Below are 25,841 nucleotides of genomic sequence, written 5' to 3'. Positions count from 1 at the left end.
TCTGTCATAGCCTGTTGCCACTAGGGATGTTTTACTACCTCACAATAACACTGTGGCTTAGAATGAGAGTTAATAGCAGCAATAAAGGCCTGAAGATCGGGAAAGTAGGTAGAGGAAAGAGAAAATGTGTACCGAGCTGGAGGACGGTGAGTACGATCTGGGGTAACGATTAGAAACAATAGGAGCATCTTCAGAAGATGGTGGGTCGGTGGAGAGAATATGTGAATCACCAGATCCATCAACGCACTCAGATGAAGAAGAAGGTAGAACAGAGGAAATATCTATAGAGATGTTAGGAGAAGGCATAGTGACAAGTGCTTGAGTAGACATATTTCTATATATGTTTTACATGCATTGAGCATCATTTTTACCATGGTTTATGTCTCATATTGTGTATTTGGTGTTCTTTTATGCATATAGGTTGTGAATGTCTTGAAGAGTAAAAAGGAAGCAAAGATAGGCTATAAAGACACAATGTTGGGATTTTTTGTTCAATTCAAGGACCAAGACACGAGAGGAGTTCATGAACGTGGAGATGTGTGCCAACTTCCAAGAATATTCAAGTCAATTCACTAGTTGGAAGGGCACAAAGGCAGCCACATCTTCATGTTCCTTCCCTTTGTGAAGATTGCAAGACCTCTCAAAGATACGTCGATGAAGAAAAGTCTTATAGTCTACCACATGGATTTGTGCCTGGCCATGTGGCCTCAAGAGAAGAGTGTTTGGACCACGATTATGGGGAGTACTATAGCTAAGTAATGTAGCAGAATTACTGTTCACGCGCCCGCGTAGAAATTCCTGCAACCTACACGGGCGCGTGGAAAATCCACATGGGCGCGTGGGGGCACGTGATAGACGCAGTCTAAGGCCTATAAATAGCCGTTTTGCACTATACTTTCTCATCTTTTATGCGGCTCTTGAAGGGTGAGACGGCTAGGCTTTGGAGAGAAGGTCTTTGCGGCTTGGGAGGCGCTTTGTCACCAACTTTGATCGATTCCTCCTCCGTCATAGCATCAAGGAAGCCACCGGTGAACCTAGCTTCGAAGAGGGTCCTTCAAGACGTCGAAGCTCTCCATCAAGGCCATCACTTCATATATAAGGGAGTTTATTTCTATGGTTTTAATGTACTTTCATTCATTGATGGTGTGTTTTGTATGTTGCTCCATGGAGAACTAAAACCCTAGAGGGTATTTGGGCTTGTGAACCCTAGGATTCTCATCTTGTGTGGATTTGCTTTGTGTTTCTATTTAATCCGAGTTTGATTAAGTTTCATTCTTGATTGTTTAATGCTTGCTTACCTTATTGATCTTGTGGTTATTTGGTTTGCATGATTTGTTACCTTGGTGGGAGAGAGATCTCCATTAGGGTTAGAACCTCAAGATTGAAGAGGGTTGAAAGGTTGAGTCATGAGATAGTGAAGTATCCCCTTTCCCCTCCGATTGGTGTATTCTATCTCCATTCCCTAGACTCTATGTAACCATATTTAGTGGGAGGCGTGAGATTGCTCGATTTCTCCACCGGGACCTTGTAGGGGGTTAGGATCCTTCGCCGGGAATTAGGGTTGGATCAATCTTTAGGAATCGGTTACATCTTTCGGAATCCCTAGAGTGCTTTGCGGTCATATGTGGTGTAAGGTGTTAAGATTGAGCGATTTCTCCACTGGGACCTCGTAGGGGACTAGTATCGGTGATCTGGAGACAGATCCGATTATATTTGGATTTTCGCGACTTAACTTACTCATCATAGAAACACTTTGCATATCTGGTACCTAATACCTGAATCCTAGGGGGAGCACTGTCCGAATACCCCACTTTTACTGATTGAGATCTTCCTCCATTTCACCCTTATATATTTGTCTCCGGTATTCATTTCTTCGCACATTAGATCACCACACCTTTCCATTATCATTAGGCTAGAAAGCAAAGAAGAAGTTAGTACTAGTAGCCCTGTTCCCTGTGGATTCGACTACCTGACTCACCGGGTAATTATTACTTTGACACCCATGCATTTGCGGTTTACATGCATATTCGGACTTGTCACACAGAAATGGCAATAGTAGTAGAACTTGGAAGAAATATGGAGGAAAGAGGAGTGGATGTACTAATGGATGACTAAAGAAAGGAAAGATTTGGGAAGTATGAAGTAAAGTAAGGAGTGCCTTCAAGAAAGGTGACATGACAGGATATACGAAGACGGTGAGAATGAGGATCATAATAGCGATAGCCCTTGTGTTTAGAGCTATAACCGAGAAAAATGTACATAGCAGAATGGGGAGAGAGTTTGTCTCGCTCGACGGCAGGCAAAAGAACGAAATAGGTACAACCGAAAGTGCGAAAGATAACCATACGAGGAAAAGACTGAATAAAGACATTCGTAAGGTGTGATGGTAGATAGAGTGGTGGTAGGAGTGTGATTGATGAGATAGATGGAGGTAAGAATGGCCTCAGCCCAAAAGGATTGAGGCACAGAAAAGGAAAAGAGAAGGGCACGTGCAGTGTTCAAGATATGACGATGTTTGCGCTCAGCGACACCATTCTGAGCAGGTGTGTAAGGACAGGATTGTTGAGGAAGAGTGACGTGAGCGTAGAGTAATGTTCTAAAGGTTGTAGAGAGATATTCGTATGCGCCATCAGAGCAAAATATCTTAATGTGTTTACCAAACTAAGTATATACCATTTGTGCAAATTGAGAGTAAATGGTAAAAACCTCAGATGACGAACGCATTAAATAAAGCCAAGTATAACGAGAGAAATCATCAACAAAAGATATGTAATAGAAGAAACCACCAAGAGATGAGAAGGGAGCATGTTCCCAAACATTAGAATGAACTAGATCAAAAGTAGAGTCAGAAATAGATTCTCGTGGAGAGAAAGGAAGAGTAGTAGGTTTAGCCAGTTTACATCCTATATAAGGATGTGATGGAAGAGAAGAAACAAAACCAAGAGTACCTGAACTAGTTAAGAGTTTCAGGTGAGAACTAGATAGATGACCAAGGCAACTATGCCAATGATCAAGAGAACATACCGAAGCGGCAATATCTGAAGATGGAAGAGCTGGTAGATGAAGAGTATCTAGGTGATAGAGGCCACCAACTCTACGCCATCCCAATCCTCTGGCCTGTAAGATGGTCTTGCACAATACAAGTAGAGGAAAAAAAAATAACTATGAGGCCATAATCGGCTAGTGACTAACGTAAAAGAAGGTTGAGAACTAAGCCAAGGACATGATGAAGGTCAGGAATATCAAAGGAAGTGGCTGAAGATGTCCACACTAGTGACAGGATGAAGGCTCAAATTAATAGTGCGAACACTGGAAAAGATATGAGGTGTAGTAATAGAGACAAGGCTAGAGGTAACGGCAGTCATATGATGAGTGGCACCAGAATCTAAAATCTAGGCGAAGGAAGACATACTAGAGACAACAGACATGGCAGAGGGAACACTAGAGGGCAAGGCGCACTGCATAGCATGAATCTATTCAGTAAGCTAAGTGACCTGAGATAGAATATCAGAAGAGGAAAACGAATCTGAAGCCGAGACAGAAGCAGCCTGAGGAGAGGAAGCAGTAGATTGAGGCGGAGGATGAGACTGTGAGGACTGCTATTGTTGCCATTGTTACAGCTTAAGACACTGATTCTTCATATGACTAGGAAGTTTACAGTAATGATAGATAATAGAAGACTTAGAAGAGGTCGATGAAGTAAGAACTGGTGGCATAAAAGAGACAGAGGATACTCAAGTAGAACGTGGAGTAGTCATAGCGAGAACTGTGTTACTGTGAATGACATCGTCAAATGATGGAAAAGGGTCCTAATTGAGCAATTGGCTTTGAACAGCCTCAAAATGAGGATGAAGGCACATCAAAAATTCGAAGGTACACTGTGTTTGATGAGACTTTGTGTGAGTTTTGCAACAGGTGCATATCAAACAAGTAGACACTTCTAAAGAATCAAGCTAACACCATAAAGATTGTAGATCACTGACATACTCCGTGACGAAACTCTCACGTTGTTGTACATGAGTAAGATCTTGCAAAATGGCATATTGATGAGTAGAGCTAGAATGCTCAAACTTACGCCCCAAGTGTTCCCACATTGCATAAGAAGTGGAAAGATGTCCTATTTTCATACGAATATCAATCTCACAAGACTGACAGATAATGGTCATGGTACGGTGATCACAAAGAACATCAGGTGTAGACGGTTGGGAAGAGGTACTGTCGACCTGCGAAACAAATCCATGCCAAGTAAGGTAATATGAATAGTAGTAAACCATTCTTTATAGTATGAACCATTTAATTTGATATCAATTGGAGCTAGAATATGTGAAGAAGATGATGCCATAAGTACAATGGTATACATATATATATATATATATATAATAATGGGAATGTTTGTATAAAAGCAAAGAATCAGGAGAGGAGAGAGAGAGAGAGTAAAAATAGCTCCAAGACTTGAGCTGGCAATGTGAAGATTTTTTTTTAATGAAAATGGGAATAAAGTAGGGAAAAGAGAGTAAATGGAAAAGACAAAATCTTTGAACTTGGAACGGTTTTGTTTTTTTTGTTTTTGTTTTGTTTTTGTTTTTGTTTTTGTTTTTGTTTTTGTTTTGTTTTTTTTAATATATATATATATATATATATATATATATATATATAATAGTGATAGGAATAAAAGGATAGGATACATATAAGAGAGAAGAAGACAAATGTTGGGATTTGGAATTTTGAAAAGAGGGAAGGTTGCTTGCTTAATCTGGGAATCAAGAAGAATAAATGAGGAAGAAGACAAATGGGCTAAAAGTTGGTGTTTATTGGCTTGGTTGGCAAATCAATAGGCCGTCGGATGTTGCACCCAGTCTGGGGCTCGTCGGAGGTTGAAGGCTGAGGCAGCATCGAGATTGTCGGACAGCGGTTATGGAACTAGCGCTTGGATAGTCCGCGTCGGTTGAGAGATGGATGAGAAATAGACGTCGACGGACTAGTGCAAACAAAGTTTGCAAGAGTCGATCACTTGGCAAGACAATGGAGAGGAAGATGACGTTGGTAAGGATAAGGCTCAGAGATGAGTCCGTGAGAGTGGACAAAACTCGTCGGAGAGCAATTAGACAAGGTTCCGGCGAGACAAAGCTTGTTTGAAGTCTAATAAGACTGGACGGAAATGATGTTTCGGTGAGACAAAGCTGGATGGGGAGCTAACAAATACTAGATAGAACAAAGGTCCGGCGAAACAAAGCTCATCAGAGAGCTAAAAATGACGTGACAAAGATCAGCCGGCATCTGATACCATGATAAACAAGGTATGAATGAAGAATTAAATGTGTGCCATTAGAGTGAAACCAACCCATGTAAATACAAGATGGATGTATACAGGAGTAACTATACTTAACGGTATATACATATAAGTATACAGTATATATACATGTAAATATATTACTGATAACGCCCCTTGCGTGTGACCCATAAGTGCACTGGTTTGTCAAAGTAATAAATCCCAGGTGAGTGGGTTATCGTATCCATAGGGAATAATGAATAGAAACACAACGATTGCTACTTAGCTAAGTGAAGATGAAACAATAATATTGTGGATAAAATCAATGTGAACAAGACTAAAGAAAATAAGAAAGAAAGGCACGATAAAATGAGAGGAAAGGCAATTGATAGAAAGTGGGGCACTCGGACATTGCTCCCCTAGGACTATTGCTTCAAGTGCAAGACCAACTATTATGTCTTCTAATTGATGCTTAACGAGTCGTGGAGATCCTAAAATACACAGTTCTAAACCTAAGGTCAACCGTGACTAACTCTACACTATGCTTGGAGGAGAAATCGCTCAGTCTCAACACCTCACACTATGTACAGTTGCAAGAAGCTCTAGGGATTCCAAGTGATATACCTTATTCCTATATGTAGATCTAATCCTTTGGTCCAGGCGAAAGATCTCTATTCAAAATTAAGCCCCAGATACTAAAGATTACTTCAACGCTTCACTCTATTGCTGGCGCAACTAAGCCCCAGTGGAGTTCCTCTCTTAGCACTTCACTCTATTGTGACCACAAAGAACTCTAAAAACATGGAGGTAGGATAAATCACACTGAAGGGGAAAGGGGACGCTCCGCTACCTCTCGACTCACCCTCTCAACCCTTTCCATTCTAGCATTGTCTAACCATCATGGTGTGTCACTCGTCTACAAAGGCTACCAAGATAGACTCTCAACCCTAGTGTCACTCTAAGGGAGAAATCATTCAACAAGCATTCAAGATTGGAACTCAATTAAAGACATCAATTAAGGAAAGCATAATAAAAGGTCAATGAAACAAAAATATCCTAGGGTTTACAAGTCCAAGTACCCATTAGGGGGTTTAGCTCTCCATGGAGCAAGATACAATTAATAATGAAATCGAAAGTAAAAACATGTAATCCATAAGGAAACCCCCATGGTATTCGTGTCGATGGTCTTGTGGAGTAGCCTCATCCTCTCCAAAGGTCCTCTTGTCAAGCCTAAGGCACACCTCACCGGATCGGTGCCGATGAAAGCTCCCCCAATAACTATTTTCCAAGAGAAACAGGGCGTTGAAGCCGTAGAACCACTCCAAAAGCCTTGCTAAAGCCCCTCTAAACCATAGCCACAAGCCTCTCAAAAGATAGTGAAAAAATGGAAAGAAAGATCCCCAAATCGATACAAGTCGCGGCTTTATAAAGGGCTGGAATCGGTCATCCACACGGGAGTGGGTAATTTCCACACGCCCGTGTGGATTTCTGGAAATCTGATTTTCTGCGGGTTGTGAACAGCAACTGCTACAGTTAATTGCTGTAGTGATTTGCTACAGTATCTGCTACAGTAATCTGCCAAAATACTCCCGAATTCACACTTTTTATCGAGGCAACATAAATGGGCACACGTTTATGCTGTAGATCACATCGCTTCTTCGATAAAATGCCATATTGGTGAAGATCTTGCTAACATTGCACAAAGTCGAAATACGCAAATGTGACTGCCTTTGTGCCCCTCCTAACCATGTAATTGCTTGAGCGCATGGAGGTTGGCACACATTCACATATCTTCGATCACAACTTGTGTCTTCACATTTGTTCACTCCAAAACTTCATCAACAAAGTACAATCGCAATCTACTTTGGCTTCTTTCTTTCATTATTTGCCTCCACAATCCTTCATGCATGAAAGTTCACAAATACACATGTATTAGAGCTAAAATTTGATAAAAGTAATGCTAATCATAAGAAAAGAATACTTCGTATTACTAATACACAAGCACTTATCAATTACTCTAATACTTCTCATTCAAGATTGCTTGCAATTGAGACCTAGTGGAAACTGGAAACTATAGTTTAATGCAAATTACTTGTTTAAATGGCTTTAGAGAAGCTTAGTCTCATTCAAGTTCACCTCAATTTATGGCACCTCTACAACAAAGACTCCCTATGGTGGAGTTAATTAAGGAGGCATTTGATTGGATATAATTGTAAATACAGTGGATTTTTCAATTACAATATAACTGTAAGTACTTGGAGTTTAAAATACAGTGGAGTCAAATATGACGCTTGGTTGGATGTAATTGGAGATGCTGTATTATAAAAGTTTATTTTTGGTTTAAGGGATTTGTTAATATATTTGAGGTATGTGGTTATCTAAGGTGAGGTTACCAACTTGACACCACATATTTTAAATAAATATTTTTTTAATATATGATAAACTAAATTAGGTTTTTAAACCTAAATATTAATATACTATTTAACAAATTTTATTGTAAAATTAATTACCATACATATTAGCATAATTTTCAAAAAATTATAAGTTAAACTATCTCTTACTTATTAATTGTTTTAATTATTTTTAGTTATTATTACAAATATTTTCAAAAAAAAATATGTGAGAATATTTTTTGAAAATATATTTAAATCAACACTTATCCTAATCCTGATCTTGCCCATCTCTAACACCGTCTTCTCATTCATCTCCATCACCGACTCCGACATCCTCACAGAGTTAAACCATGCTTCAGTTTCATTTCTCTCTTCATCACTGGAGACAAGCACAAAGCCACATGCCTCAGCTGTGACTAATTTTGGAAAAGCAACTAATCAATCTCATCCACTGATTTTGACCGTTGTTAGCGTTCTCGGAAAACTGCCGTTATGTTGTCATGGCTCCTATAAGAGCACTAGCGGGTGGTGTTTAATGCGATCATTTGGCCACAAGTGAAGATCTTGTTAGCACAAAACATCTTTAGTGTAGCGTTATCGGCGCAACACATCTCCGGCATAGCAAGGAAAGAAGATAATGTCAGTGATAGAGGCCGGGGATGGGGTGCAATAATCTCAATGAGGAGATTACTAGCTTAAGCTCATGAATTCCTCCCTTGTGAATCACATGAGGGGTTCTCAGATGAAGGATTTGGTTTTACGACAAAATTGGCCGTAAAACCAAATCCTTCATCCGTATATCTAAAAACCATTTAAAAACACATTAGTAAAATAAAACCCCTTAAAACAAACAATAAATTTTGACATTTGGTGTATTTGGGGTTACATGTAACTCCAAATACACAAAAAAAAACACTACCTAAAAGAAGAAGAGTTGATCTCTAGAGGGGTATGCCTCTTGCTATTGTGTATTAGAGACTAGAGAGTACCTTTACTTTCGCTACTAATAGATTATACACCATTTTTTGTTTGAAATAATAATACTTTGATTGGTTTATTGATAAGTGTCTAAATACTCCTTGTTTTACTTATAAACTCTATGCACTTTCATGCACTTTTAATTAATGTCGATGTCCTTTTATGCACTTGATGTATTTATTTTATCTTAGGACATCGAGAGGCAATTTATGTGAGGATGAGCCGTATTCGAGTCATTTAGGAGAAAATTGATGAAGAAGCGAAGTTTACATGAGCTCGAGATGAAATTTAGATGAACCTCACCAAGACAAGTGAAGCCCTATGCGGGCTCTACACAACCCAAACAGAGGGTTGTGCGGCCACTGTTCAGGCCGCACAGAGGCCACAAACCTCTGCAAGGGAGCTGTGCGGCCCTCGCACCAGCCCACACAGATTGGTCAGAAGACTGTGTGGGCTTGTGTGTGGCCACAAACCAGCCTGCATAGGCTCGAGATGAGCCATTTTAGAGAGAAAATAGACTTGTGTGGCCGCGGTTTTGCCCACATACATGAATAACTATATAAGCTCATCCTTAGGGCTTTGAGAAGGAGCTATATCACCATCCACCTCCAAGCAACCCTAGACTAATTCATCATCCAAGGAGGGCATTTTGGAGAGCATTTGAAGGAGAGAAGAAGGGGAGGATCAAGGAGAGCATCAAGGAATTTGACAGCGTGGATCCAATGAGTTCTCATCACCATCTTCTAGCCGACATTTCGAGGGAGTTCATTGATCATTTGTGCAGTTCTCTATATGTATTTTGAGCTCTTTCATTTTACCATGTCGAACTAGACTCCCAAGGCCACTAGGCTTCCGGTGAACCTTTGAAGGGGACTCTGTATGGATGATGTTCATTTGTTTTAATTAAATGTGTGGCTTGTGTTATTGGTTTCAATCTATCATTTACTTGTTCATTCTATAATGGATGGATTCCATAGAATTGATTTTGAATAATACTTGTTTGGTGGGATGCTAGCTTGTATTAGGTCATATGATGATTGAAGGGGGATTCATTGTACCAATACACTAGAGGTTCTGGGTATTGATAGCTCCCCACTAGGTTTAGGTTAATTTTAGCTGAAAGAGAGCATTGGAATTAACTTAACTAAGACTCTCTATTCCCAAAGACATCATAGGTGTATTCTCCGGTTGGAGTAACCTGTATTAGATTAGGGCTACACCAAGGAGGTTCCAAGGTAGTCGACATCCGAGTCTAGCAGACCAAAACAAAGCCAACCTTGTGTTTAAGTGTTCATTATCGTCCGTATTTAGTGTTCTCCCATGAGAATCCTTGCCCGAGCCTTCCTTCACACTTGGTTTCTTCATCCTTGCTTTTGTCCGGGATCGTGTTTCTTAGCTTGTTTTATTCACTTGCATGCTTTATTTATTTTTGTTTTTATTTTAGCAAACAATAAGCCAGTTTTAATCGACTAGACAATGCTACCCAAAAGGAAGTAATAGTAGATCTTGGGGCCGTTTGGAATAAGACACTCTCATGCTCACATGAGAGGTTATTACTTGACGACTTGTGTATTTGTGGCCGGGGAGTCATATGCTCTCTTTTTAGAGTGTCATGAGATGACTTAATCATTTATATCTTCCAATAACTTTAAGGTAAATACGAACTTACGCCTTCTTCCACTAGGAATCTATAATAACTTATCACAAAGGATTCCTTGTTTAGTGACCATCTCCATGATCTTGAACCACAACTTTACAAAATGTATTAGCATGTACTAGTAGCATTTAATTTTTATTTCTAGATGGGGTGATCTCTAATTAAGTAATCATAAGCCATTACTTATTGTGTACATTAAGAGATAAATTCATTGTAACATCCTTAACCTAATTTACATACATTGTTTCTAGGTATATTTCCATACATTCCATGTATGTATAAACATCTCAAGTAAGGACCCCCAAAATATAAGTTAACTACTAGAAATCAGTGTTATTACAACTGATTTATACCAAGTAACAGTTCTCGCATATAAAATAATCAAGTATATTCACATTTTGGTTGTTTTTATGCGCCAACTCTGCGACCATATGTCAGTTGCAATTTTGGTCACCAACAAAAATCTAATACTATTTTTGTCGCTAATTTTGGTGGGAATGAGCATGAATTATGTGCCAATTCAATGAACCACGTCGGTTGCTATTTCAATCTAAAATATGTGACCAAAATTAGTCGGTCACTAAAGTAGCACATATTTTAATAAATTGTGACCGATTTACAATCAAAATTTACGAATATAACAATTCGATCACAGTTGTAGTTGCTAAATTTGAGGGGAAATAGAAGAAGATTAAGCGCCAACTTTGAGACAACATTACGGTCACTATTTTGGTCACAAATTGGCGTCCGAAATTTAATGGTTGCTAAAGTAGCGAATGTTTAATAAATTCAAACCGATTTATGCCCAAAATTTGCCACTATCATTATTCGGTCGCTGTTGTAGTTGCTAAATTTTGGATGGAATAGTTAGAAATTAAGTGCCAACTTTGTGATGACATTTCAGTCACAAATCCATGACCAAAATTGGATAGTCACTAACATAGCTAATGTTTAAAAAATTGAAACTGATTTAAGACCAAAATTTGTGACTATCATAATTCGGTCGCAGTTGTTTTTGCTAAATTTTGAAGGGAATTGTGGGAGATTAAATGGCAACTTAGCAACCACATTTCTGTCATTATTTCGGTCATAGCTTAAGGACCAAAATTGGGTGGTCGGTGAGGTTACTATTTCGGTCGCTAATCTGTGACCGAAGTTGGTTGGTCAAAATAAAATAAATATTTTATGTCAATTTCACATAGAATAATAGTATGAAGTCAAATTCACTATCACCGTTGGCTAGTGTGCATTGGAATATGTTTAATATAATATTTTCTAATTTAATAATAACAGAACAATAATAACTTTGTTGTGTTAGTTATGTAGCTTTTATACTTCAAGTTTAACGGTAACTCTTTAGCAACTTTAGTTTTGTAACCTCATTGATTTTAAACTGGCTAATAATCTTAATTAATCAATATTTTTTATCTTCAATAATATTTTTATCTTTTTATTAATTTATAAATTAATATTTTTAACTAAAATATTTGGGTTAGATTTATGTTATTGGAAAAATTTTTGAACTTTTTGATGTGATTGAGGGCTATCAAAGAAAGATAATAATTTAATGCAATAATTGTTGTAAATTTTTGCTATAATAACAATTAAAAGATCAGTTTTGTTTGGTTTAAATCTATTAATAATTTTTAAAAAATTAATTATGAATTTATTTTAATATGAGGTATAATGGAAAATTCTAGTTATTAAATTAGTTTAATGTATATTAATGTATGTATTACTTATCTAAATATTAATATTTATAATAATATGTAATAATTGATATAATTATAAAATGAATAGAATTTTATCCACAACTATATTTTTATTTAAATTATTTAGTTCATTTTAATTTGAATTTGAATTTTAGATTAACTTAAATATATCTTCTAAAAGCTATCCATACGAATATATATATATATATATATGGGGTAGTGGTTCTCCCACTGTGTGCTTCATTGGTGCTTTCATTGAGAAATTGATGTCAGAACAGAGCTAGTTTCAAGAGTTACAAGGAAGGATTAGAGAAGAAGGAAGGTAGGAGAAGAGAAAAAGGAGAAGAAGAGCAGAAGATAGAATTTCTAGCCAAAACATGCCTTTTTTATTCATCATTCATTCTTATAGAAAATCAATACAGAATTGTAACAACTTGTAACAAACTCTCTGGATGGCATTCTAACAAACACCTCCTATGCCAGGACAAAAGTGTAAAATGAGAAACCCGGCATGCTAGAGAAGATTGCTGATATGGTTGCAACTTTAATAGGACCCAATCCCCTTAATTGAATTGAATATTAGTGCTGCCCAAGTTGGCTTGATTTCTTATTTGAAGCTGAGCCACTGTAAATTTTCCCCCAAAGTGAACATGATCATTGCTTGATCGGTGAGCAACTCATCTACTACGGGCATCATGGATGTGCCCACCAAGTAATCGCTAAGGACGTGGTGGTCGGGTCAAGACTTCTTTTGCAAAGGGGCATTCTCGATCATTGAATGCCAAGTTGTGTTATAGTGCTACTCCCGCCTACTGTAAGAAGCGCAACCATTGTCAGGGATTATCTCAGGCGAAGCAACGTAGGTAGTCCTCCAAGTATTAATTGAGTACTTTAGTTTGACTATCAGCTTGAGGATGGTGCGATCGCTTCATAGCCAACATAGTACCCTATAATCGAAATAATTCGCGCTAAAATCTGGACATAAATACCAGATCATGGTCGAAGATAATTTGGGCTGGCACTCCATGTATTTTGATGACATCCTGCACCATGAGATCAGTTACCTACGGTTCTGTAAAAGTGGAGGCCAAAGTCGAAAAAAATGAGCATGCTTTGATAACCGGTCAATGATTGAATGCCATATCTTCCTGCGTATCGACAAGGGTTGTAAAAAGCCCCCGAGGTGTACAAGCTAAAAAGTTTAGTTGCTCAACAGATTATACACCTCTAGACATATTTCTTGCATGGCTCGCAGAGCTCCGCCAAAAAGAAAAACACCGCTATGCGCGATAGCATTTAATATACCCCGGCATGTCAGTGGAATTTGACCAATAATAGGGGCTGCAGTGCGGAATTCACTGGAATTCATACTTATCCCTTGAAGAACAGGATATCATCTCAAATTGATAAATTCATGTGTTAGCCAGGATGAGAAGTATTATCCTTGGGAATTACCTCCCATAGAATAGCCTGTAACCATGACTTAGTAAACAGAGCATGACAAGATACTCGGTTAATCCTCGACAGAGCATCAATAGGACCATTTAACACCCCTGGCTTGTATTCGATATCAAAATCATACCCCACCAGTTTATATAACCATCTCTGTTGCTCTGGAGTTTGGATGGTTTGGTGAAGCGGGGCTCGAAGACTCCGGTGGTCTGTTTTTACAATATAAACACCGTCCTAAGAGGTATTGGTGCCATTTCTTGATGGCCTTTGTAATGGCAAACATTTCCTGAGTAGAAGTTGATGTCGCTTGCTGCCGGGAAGAGAGTTGTTTGCTATAGTAAGTCATTGGATGCCCGTTCTGCAACAAGATTTCCCCAATGCCCACACCCAAAGCATCAGTTTGGACGGTGAATGGAATGTTAAAATTGGACAAGTGAAGGATAGGAGTCTTCATTAAAGCTTCCTGGAGTTTCTGAAAAGCATGAGTAGCTGTCGCCGCCCACACAAACGCATCCTTGCGCAAAAGCTTTTTCAACGGAGCTGTGAGAGCTGAATATTTAAGAACAAATCACCTGTAATACTCGCATAAACCCAAAAATCCCCACAATGCCTTCACAAAGGTTGGCATGAGACAATCCCGAATTGCTTAAATCTTGTCCGGGTCAATGGCCACCCCTTTCCTAGAGATAATGTGGCCCAAATAATTGAACGAGCTACACCCAAATTCGCATTTGGAGAGCTTTGCAAATAATTGGTGATCCTACATACGAGTGAAAACTTTATGGAGATGAAGTAGATGGGACTCGCAGTCTAAGATGTAAATGAGTATGTCATCAAAAAATATAAGTATGAATTTCCATAAAACTTACCTGAACATTGTGCTCATAAGGGACTGGAATGTTGAAGGGGAGTTCGACAGCTAAAACAACATGACGAGAAATTTGTAGTGGCCGTCGTGTATCCGAAACGTTGTCTTCTAAATATCATTTGGGTGTATTCGAACTTGATGATATCCGGCTCGGAGCTTGAGCTTGGAGAATCCCCGTGCACAGGCGATCTCATCCAACAGCTCCTCTACCATGGGAATCAAGAATTAATCTTTTACAGTGATGGTGTTTAATACTCAATAATCGACATAAAATCTTCAAGTGCCATCTTTCTTCTTGACAAGAAGTACCAACGAGGAAATGGACTAGTATATAGTCGAATAATTCCATCTGAGAGCATCTCACCCACTAGCTTCTATATTTCAAACTTTTGGAAGTGTGGATACCGGCAGGGCCAAACATTGACGTGAGTGGTGTCGAGCACGAGGTGAATTTAGTTATCCTGTGCTTTGGTCGATGGTAATCCGATCGGTACTTTGAACACCTCGGTAAACTTATAGAGGAGTGACTTAATGCCATTGAGGAAAACGACTGGGGCGGTGGGTCTAATCTTCAAATTCAGGTTTAAGTTAAGTGGTTCCACCATCAACTGATAAAACTAAGCAGTATTAGCTCCTATTTTTCAAATTGATGCAGGTCAGGTCATCCCATACTAAACATGACTGAGTCTATATAACCTGATTTGAATGCCTTTATGCATGAATTCCATCCACAACTTATCATAATCAAACAAAATCGAAACTAATTGGCGCATCCACTAAACCTGTGGAAACCAAGTCAACACCATAGATTTGTAACAAAATCAAATCGAAGGCGAAGATTACATCTCCCATCTTGAGCTTGAGTTCAAAGCATTCATCTCTGCACATGAGAGCATCACCGTTGCTGATGGTGACCAGCATGTGTGACGAAGGTTGCAAATGAGAGCCAAGTGGGCATCCAAACAAGATTGAATAAAATTATTCGTGGAAGCCCCGTCCACAAGCACAATGACCTCTTAGCCATTGATGGAACATGTGATCTTTAGTATCGACAGTACTAACTTGCCCATCAGTGAATGGAATGAAATACAAGGAGCATATGACACCTATGGAATGCTCGGCGAACTTTCTAGTGTTGGGGAAAGCTGTTTAAGTGGCAGGCCTCCTCCTGCAAGATGTAGTCATCCTGTTCGATCATTAAACACAGAAAGATAGCAGGGTTGCACTTGTGACTTGGGGTGAATTTGGAATCACAATTAAAACAGAGGCCCTTTTCCCGTCGAGCTGTCATTTTCACCAGAGTGAGGTGTTTAATCGGCAAAAAGCAGAGCGATGCACTATTGATGGTGTGACATGGATTGGTAGCTTTGAAAATGGGTGTCGGTTCACGGCCGATCACGCTGTGCTGCATTTATCTTCCATGAGCTTTGCCATTCTAACTGCATCGTGGAGATTGCCAAGCGTCAATAAGTATAGCTATTGGTGGATTTCCTCTTTTAAACCCAAAAGGAAACAATTAAAGAGACTTTGTTGCCTTAATCTAGTGGCCCAAATGGAAAGCCACTCGAAATCATGGAGGAACATAGCCACCATTATTGTTGTTTCAGCTTGAAGAGGAAGGCATTATGATTCACCAAAGAAGAAGGTCTGAAAGTAATTCCATCTTTTGGAAAAAGTCATCCTAGTGAGTAAGCTAGTTGGTGGAATGAAGCCACTTAAACCATTAACATGCAGAGCCTACCATATAGAATGCAGCAATGGCAACTTATTGATCATCCGGAATATGATGGAACAGGAAGTAATGGTTGATTTGGAACAACCAACCCAAGGCATCATCACTGGAGAAGAAAATGACCTCAATTTTAGGTAAACGGGTAGTTCGAACAGAGGAATTGGAGTGGAGAGATGGTGATGTCAGTGGAGATGAATAATGTATAGGAGTGAACAGATTAGATGGAGGAAATGGAAGCAATGGAGGCTTGTTCGATAGGGATGGAGAGGAGGCCTTATCGAGCTATTGCAATTTCACCATCATCTCGACTATGACTATCTGTTGGGCAACAAGGGAGCTACAGTGAATGTCAAAGGAATCAAAGTGACTCTTTCATAGAAGCTCAAAGGATTTAGAATCATACTGAACTATGGAACAAAGGGAATTCATTTTGGTGAAGATGGAGTTATGACGGGCGAGCTGATTGGCGATTGCAAACAGCTGCTCATCTACAGCACGCACGCATCACCATGCCTTCCATCATGAAGTCAATAAAAGTACCAAATTGATGTCAGAATAGAGCTAGTTTCAAGAGTTGCAAGGAAGGATTAGAGAAGAAGGAAGGTAGGAGAAGAGAAAAAGGAGAAGAAGAGAATGAGATAGAGATTTTCTGGCCAAAAGATGCCTTTCTTTTCATTCATCATTCATTCTTATAGCAAATCATTACAGAATTGTGACAACTTCTAACAAACTCTCTGGCTGGCATTCTAACATACACCTCCTATGCCAGGACAAAAGTGTAAAATGAGTAACAACCTTACTAATCACTTAACCTCCTAATTACAACCATTCACCACTTAAGCAATCATTTTCATCACTAACTGCAACATAATTGTTACTTCATTACATAATCATTAAACTTGATGTGTCTTTCTCCTTGATTCCTGTGAGAGCTCCTTCTGGTCTTTATGACGTCTTCGGCCGTAGAGCCTTTGGCAATAGAATGTCAAATAGAGAATATGATTCTTCCATGTGCATCAGCATGCTCTCTAAAGAAAAGAATTTGTTTTAGTGGAAAGAGTGTAATATGTAAATCATCTCTGTGCATTCGAAGGAATAAACTTTCACATTAACAATTTAAGTTTCCATACAAAAAGAAGGAAAAAGCGAGGGACGAAAGTGCTTTTATCCGATTCTCGATAGAAAGAGAGTTTATTATTGGGAAATGACTATTCTTCATAAATGAACCAATTTCAAATGGCAACCAAAACAACCTGCACAGTTTTTTCCATCCAAGTCAAACTAAAGATCACTCAAGTTGTTTATTCCCCCCATTCTCGAAAAATTCATCGAGTTCAAGTACACATCCACACGTCTTCAAGTAGAAAAGGTCGCATATTCTACAATTCAAGTGCTTACAAATATGAAACACTAAAAATTCAAACCAAGCATGAAAAACAAAAGCCATACCTACAAATTCCTTCCAGGAGAATCAAAATAACTGATTCCATCAGCCACTACTTCTTGATTGTTATTTCTAGATGAATATTTTCCTAGCTAGCTTCATTCCTTGGCTTACCTTGTTTAATCAATGCACTTAACAGAGAAGTTTTTCCATCACCCTGCAACCAACAAGGCAATCTAATAATTGTATTCTTTCCATGGAGCTGGATGATTTGATGAGAATTGAAAACATACCTCAAAACTAAGTAATCACACCCCACGTGCTCTAATGTAAACCTCCTTGGAGATAGTGATAAAGTCACTAGTATAATATACAACAAAAGCATCAAATCCTTCATAGTTTGCTCTTCTTTCTTCACTGAAGGATCAAGTTTTCTATTCTATATTGAAATTAACAAGATCTGTAACTAGGGAGGACAACATAGAGCGTAAAGAATCATCAAATCCAGAATGGTTTGGTGGTTTTTTCAATGGGGAGTAGTTTAAGATTCTCATTTTCTATAAATCGGGTTGCATGTGAAGTTGAGATGAATAAGGAGGCATTGAAGGCAAGGATTCCACAAAAGTTGAACACCTGCAAATAAATAAATAAATAAACATTATCATATTAACATAATCATACATAATCCTCTTGGCAACATATCCACTGTATTCCCACAATATTTCTATCTTGATAGATCAGTAGCTTTTTTATCTTATTTTATTTCAAAAAGATGAGCAGCTTTTTAGTAAACTACAAAAAGCTAGAAATATCTAACAGACACCAAAACTTTGATCATATTAATTAATTCTTTTGTGCCTTATGTATGACGTTAACTTAGCAAGGCCACATTAACAAATCTTCTTTCCATTTTGGATGTCCATATTTTCCTCAGAGAAATCTAAATGGCTCGTACACCAATCAGAAGAGTAGATGATGATCAAATCATTGCTTTCTTGGCACACGGCAAAAGTTCATGTAGATTGGAGCCATATAATGGATTTAATTGTTTAGATTGGGAAATAAATCAGAGGATTTCATTGTCTCAGTGTATATGCATTATATCTTAATGTTCTGACAATAACCACAATTGGTATTGGTTAATATCCCTTGCAATAAGGCACAGAACGATAGGTTGAATGGTTCTTGTTAGTACACTAGAGTATACATATATGTTAGTGTACTAGAGTATATGAATATATACTTTGTTCATACCTTTTTTTCATATATATTGCTTTACAATCTTTGTACCTATTTATTGGGTTGTTGCCCTAATGATGATCATCTACATTCTTTCTAAACTTCTATCATGGTATCCAGAAGTTTTTTCAATGATTTTTGATAAAACTCCACCCATCTCTTCCCTTTTCTAGATTTATCTTTACTTCTCGGGATTTGTGCCTACTTCATTTGGTTCTATATTTCTTCATTAGATCTGTTCATATGTCACTGGCTCATTACTTCACTGGATCTTGTACTTACTATGTCGTTTTGCCTTTCTTTTCTTTGAATCGCCTCGATATCGCCAATTTAGTATTTTTTCTTCGCGAGAGCTTAAGTTTTCACAACTATCTCACCACAAAAAGTAAAAACAAAAACATCAACTTTTGCCAGTCACACCACTCAATCGTTGCTTAGCTCCCGGCTATGAGCTGAGCCCCGCCTCTCTCCCTACGCTGCCACCTTCAGTGCCACACGCCAGCTCCTCCGACCCTCGCCCCTCCTCCTTAGCACAACACCTCCCTCTCATAAGGGCTTTTTGTTCATAGAAAGTCTTTGATTTGGAGCGACCTCTAGCAACCTTATTGCCTCCATCGACCAAAAGAAATGTCCGGATCATCATCGTTTGGTGACCAAGGTAATGGTATGTCTAACCTCATCGTCTCCATCTGCTTCCTTCCTAGAGAACATCCCTCACATTAGCTCCCCCGAAGCTTTCCCTTCTTCCCGACAAGCCATCATAGTGATAATAAAAGCTTTAGTGGCAAACATCAACCTTCAGGTGATAATTCTTGTTTTTTTAAAAAGCTTTAGTAGTAGACATCAAACTTACCACTTTTCTTTAAATTTTATTTGATTTTAAAAAACATGGATGCTGCATCCTCACTAAATTTCCTTACTCTAGTGGATGTCAAGTTAAATGGCTTTAATTAAAAAGAATGGTATACTACTGTGCACATCATTCTACTTGGATTAGAGCTACCTGGCCACGTGGATGGTGTATCCTCTCCTCCTACAGAGACTGACACTCTCGGTACATTTGCTTCGTAGTTCACTACTGATCATCAAGCCATGACCCTAATTTGTCAATCATATGAGGTTGACATTCGCATAGAGATTGGGCATCTTCTGACTGCCCTTGCTATGTGGGACCATCTCCATCGTATGTTTGAACAATCCAGTTCTGCTTGCTAATATGCTATTTTGCAGGATCTCACTTATGTTCAAAAACAGGAATGCTTTGTCCAGGAATATGTCACTGAGTTGCGTTATTTATGAAGGCACTTGACTTTTTGGAGTCTTCCACTTGTTTGGAGTGCAAGTGTTGTACGGCTCACATTCAGTCTTGATAGACACAGTGAACCCTTGAGTTTCTGATGCATCTTTGTCCCGACTATGAGGATGTTCATAGCCAATTACTTAATCAGAGACCTATTGCATCCTTCGATGTTGTTCGCAGTGTTTTGGCTGAGTAGACTAGGTTGCATGTACTCTCATCTCTCATCATAGCTCTATTGATACAGTCCTGGCTATGACCTTTTTATGCTCTTCTTGGACCTTTACTCCTAGTGCTCCGTTGTCCTCCTCCCCCAGATCCTCTATTTTTTGCCATTGTTGCAAGCAACATGGACACACGAAGACTCAATGTCCAAAGCTTCAATAACGACAATAGCAACATTCGCAACATCATCCTCCTCAGTGATCTTCTGGTGTTTCTTTCTTACCTCATGCTGCTACTATCGAGGTCTTGACTCCTGATTCTTCTGGGGACCTTACTTCTTAGGTTGCTCAGTTTACAAAGCAACTATATGCCATGCAGTGTGCTATACAGTCCAACTCCTCTGTTATGTCTGCTACTTCTAGTTTGTCTTCCACTTCATGGATTTTAGATTCTGGTGCTATTCATCATATGACTATGGATGCCACTAACCTATTTCATCTTTCTAGTACTCACCACTTTTCTAGTGTTCATACTACTAACAAAAAGTCTTCTTCCTATCAAGCAGTTTGGTCATCTTCAGTGTTATTCCCGCATTTCATCATATTTCCAGTTTAGCTTTAAACCTTATTTCTTATCATCGACTTACGGATCATGGTTTTGACTATTGCCTTTTCTTCTTCGACTATTTTTTGACGGGACCATCTTATAGGCCAAAGATTGGGACCAAAGCGTAGAGTTGGTGGGTTTTATCTCTTAGAGTATCTTTATCTACCCTATATCTCCCTCTCCTTCCACATGTACTCCTGCTATTGTTGCTTCTATTAATTCTTTAGATTGTTGGCACTATCTCTTAGGTCATGTATCTAATGCTCACAAAAAACTATTATCTAGTTCAGGTTATCTTGGTTTCGTTTCTTCAGGCTCATTATCTTCTTGTATGGGTAGTAAGTTTGCGATGTGCATTTTTCTCCACATTCTGCGATGTGCATTTTTCTTAGCTACAACTCTGAACAACCAGGGCTATCGCTTCTATTATCCCATCCCTCATCATCTTCGTATTTCTCGTCATGTTACTTTTCTTGAAGACACATCTTTATTTTCCTCCCGTCCTTTAGATCTTTCATTTCTTAGGTCTTCCACTTTTCCTCATTTTCCTCTTTCTTCCATTACTCTACTGGGCTCTATTATTCCTGATGCCTCCATGACTTCTCCCACAGTCTCCTCTAATCTTTCTTCTCTTTATTCTACCCAATCCACCAAATGGCTTGATACTTCAAGTGATTCTCTTGCTTCCTCCTCCAACTTGGTATGTACTTTCTCTCTCCTCTACCTACTCTCCATATTTTAAGACCTTTCTTGTTACCATTCACACTCATCATGAGACACAGTCATATTGTAAGGCCACCCAGCATTCCCATTAGTAGTAGGCTATGACAGAGGAACTTGGGGATCTTAAGTGGATGCATACCTAAGATGTGGTTCCCTATTGTTCCAGTGTTACTCCCATTAGTTGTTGGTGGATCTATAGGGTCAAGACCTGCGCTAATGGCATTTTCAAGTGCTATAAGGGGCGCCTTGTTGCTCATGCCTTTACTCAGGAGTATGGCATTGATTATGAGGAGACATTTTCCCCTATAGCCAAGTTGACTACTATTAGTCTTCTTCTTGCTATTTCTGCAGCACGTCTCTAGCCACTCTATCATTTAGATGTGACTAATGCCTTCTTACATGAGAATCTTACTGAGGAGGTCTATATGACTCCTCTTTGTTTCTCTCATCCTCCTCAGCATGTCTGTCATCTTCTTTAGGCTATTTATAGACTCAAATAGGCTCCTCACTCCTAGTTTTAGTGTTTTCGCAGTGTGATTCTTATTATTGGATTAATTGAGAACTCTCATGATTATGCCCTCTTCACTCGTTAGACTCCTCTTGGTCTTACTATTCTTCTTCTTTATGTTGACGATATGGTGATTTCTAGTGATGATGCTGATACTATTATTTCTTTGAAATAGCAGGTACACACCGAGTTTCAGATGAAAGATCTTGGTCCTCTTCGTTACTTTCTGAGTCTTAGGATTGTTTATTCTTATCGTGGTTACTTGGTGTCTCGACAAAAGTGCATTTCTGATATTTTTTGACGAGTTGGCATCACAGATCTTCGCACTACTTCCACTCTTGTTGAGTTGCATCATCGTCTTTCCGCTTCTGATGGTGAGCTTCTAACTGATCCCACTCATTATCAGCACTTATTGGTGCTCTCCTCTATTTGACCATCACTTGGCCAGATGTTGCTTATGTTACTCATGTTTTTTAGTTGGTTTGTGAGTTATCCTCGCCTTACTCATTATGTTGTACTTCAATGAGTTCTTCATTACCTCTGTGTTACTATCACTCAATCTCTATTTTTCTTTGCCACGTCCTCTTTTGAGCTCCGCCCCTACTGTGATGCTGATTGGGTAGGTGATTCTATTGATCAGAGATCTACTATTGGTTTTGTATTTGCCTTGGAGATTCACTTATCTCTTGGAAAAGGAAGAAACAATCTACTGTTTCTCTTTCTACTGCCGAAGATAACTATGGTGCTATGTTCTCCACTACCAAGGAGGTTCTTTAGTTGCATCAGATTTTGATGGATTTTGGTGTCTCCATATTGGCTCTCACTCCTATCTATTGTGACAACCAGAGTGCCATCAAAATTGCCACCAATCCTGTGTTTCATAAACCCACGAAGCATCTTGAGGTTGCTTTTCTCTTTGTTTGTCATCATTACCTTACTGGAAGTATTCTTCTTCCGTATGTTGCCTCTACATAGTAGCTTATTGATTCCTTCACTAAGGCACACACTGTCTCTCAATTTTAGTTTCTAGTTGGCAAACTCTCAGTTTATGACCCACTGTAAGTTTGAGGGAGAGTGTTAGTATACTAGAGTATACATATAAGTTAGTATACTAGAGTATATGTATATATACTTTGTGCATACCATGTTCATATATACTACTTACATCCCTTGTATCTATTTATTGGCCAACCGCCCTAATGAAGATCATCTCAATTCTTTCTAAACTTCTATCAGATCTCATGGACTATGTTGGAAAACTATATTTGAACACTGGAAGTACTTCTCTCAGTGGTTGTAATCTACCCAATCGCATAAATCAGGAGTCAAGCAAAACAAGAAGGGAGGGAAAGAAAGAAAATCAAGGTTTTGTGCTTCACCATCAAAACTATATGCCATTTCTACAACATTTGCACAAATATTTCAATATGATTCTAACTATTTCAAAACATGTTTGTAAACAGAAAAAGCATAATAGCAATCTATAAGATTTTTTTTATAATCTATAATAAATAAGATTTACAAATACTTATCAAGGGAAAAACTCTGTAAGGAAACTAAATTGTTCTCCTTAAAGAGCACAGACTCTTGAAATGGACCCCAAGAAAGGTCTATGTACATATTAATTGAATTTATGGAATTGGGTTATTTCTTACCTATCTCATCTTCTCACAATCTAACACAATATAATAAATAAAGGTGATTTTTAAACAAATATTTGCCAAATTATTTTATGATATATAATATGCAAAAAAACTAATTTCCATTTACTTGAGCTTGGACAAGAGTGCATAAATGTAGACCATGGCCAATAATATCAACTTTTAAAGGTTTTGTATTTTTATTTCTAGGAACACCTGTCCAACCAAGAGGGACAATAGATGTTGCAGTTTAGATAACAGATGGCTCCACAATATTGGCCAGACGCACAACCCCATCAATAGCTGCCAAACCAAGAAACTATTGTAAATTTGGAAACTGCTGTAACTGCTCAATTCTCAAGAAGGAAGAAGAACCTAAAGATCCCAAACCCATGCACATATCAAATATTCTGCAGTGTATTACAAATGGTTGTAAGACATTACTAAGATATTGTAAAGGAATCAAGAATCAGATAAAGCTATAAGTGCAAAATAATAATTAACACACAAGATGAGAAATACTTTTCTCCTAACGCCCAATCAAAAACAATTAAAATGATCATGCATTTAACAAAATGCAAATCCCACCTTAACTAGTTTCTTTGATTTATAATTTTGAAATGATCATCCAAAAATTTCATTCAAATTAAAAGAATAAAAACCCATCAGCCAAAAATTTCATGTGTGTATCGAACCCACGTGTCTCATATCTTAATGGCTACAATATGCATATTTTCACCCTAATCACCAATCAATCAAGTACACACAAAAAAATACAATGAATTTGTACTTCTAAAAATGGGACTTATATGATCTCATTAAATGTGATTGCAAGCGCTCTCTCAGTTCTGCTAAAACAGACCTCACTTGCAAATGCCTTTGCCGAGACTAAGCAGCTAGAATGAGTGTGTATTGATGTTATCTGTTAAATTGTGCAAAATGACAAGGGCATAACTGAAATATATTCTGGTATGAAAGTAAATGTTAATTTTGAATATTCCACATCTGAGAGCAATTCCACTGATGAATTTCCCAATAAATAGAGCTGACAATATTACTAAAGAAGACATTAAGGTAGAAAATGTCGACTAGCATGATAAAAAAATTGTTCATTTGATCCCTCCATCTTTCTCATTTGATCAAAGAGTCCCTAGACTATTTGATATCCCCAAAGAAGTCCCTCCTTTTTGACGTTTGGACTTTATAGTCCAAGAAGACCTTAATGGGGTTAGATTGATGGTAAAATTTCAATTTGCCCCCTGTCAAAGTTTGTAAAGTAAAAACAGTTTTTGAAACTATTCACCAGTTAATGCCATCCTATCTCTTCACCTCCTGAGAAGCTTCATCGGTTCCATCATCCCTATACTCCCAAGGTCGAGAGGTATGATGGCCTAATGCCATCTAAGGTTGCTTTAATTTCTTTTTTAGTTCAAGATTATGCAATACTATTTAAAAAGTTTTTTGTGCCCTAATTTGAGTAAGAGATAAGCAAAGGTTTGTTGATTTGGTTTTATTTTCACATAGTTTTTACTTGGGGTTTAAAACAATATAGGAATCCTAAAAATTTCCAGTGTAAATGTGGAGTTGATGTCCTGAAATGTTTTGGTTTGGAATGATGGAATTTGAGAATGTTCTTCTATTTCATGTGACTATGATTATTTTTAGTATTTTTATACTAAAAATTCCCATTCCTATACAACATAAATGTAAAACACTTACAATCATTAATAATTTGTAGTTATATGTTCTTTGTTTACTTTCTGCATTTGTTGTTGACAATTTAATTTTTGGCAATGACATGATAAATGCTCGGTTCAGTACTTTAGTAATGTAATTAGCACCATTTACAATGTGTAAACTAAAATCAAATGTTCTGGTTATGCATGTAAGAGGAAGATAGCCAACAAGTCAGTCAATTATGTGAATGGACGATGTTTCCTAGCACCAATCGTGTCTACCATAAGGGATTTGAGAGATAAGATGGCACATAAACATTGGGAAATGACAACGCCCCTTGCGTATGTCCCGCAAGTGCACGGGTTTATCGAAGTAATAAATCCCAGATGAGTGGGTATCGTATCCACAGAGAGTAGGGAATAAAAAAACTTAAATTGTTTCTTAACTAAATGAAAAGTGAATAGTGATTTGTGTGACAAAATGTGATGTAACAAAAGTAAAAGAAACAAGAGAAAGAGTACAAGTAAAGGGGAGGTAAGGC

The sequence above is a fragment of the Dioscorea cayenensis genome, chromosome 3 (genome assembly GCF_009730915.1).
Source record: "Dioscorea cayenensis subsp. rotundata cultivar TDr96_F1 chromosome 3, TDr96_F1_v2_PseudoChromosome.rev07_lg8_w22 25.fasta, whole genome shotgun sequence".
In the NCBI taxonomy this organism is placed as follows: Eukaryota; Viridiplantae; Streptophyta; class Magnoliopsida; order Dioscoreales; family Dioscoreaceae; genus Dioscorea; species Dioscorea cayenensis.
The sequence above is the reverse complement of the archived record's forward strand: the minus strand, read 5'-3'. Positions refer to the sequence as shown.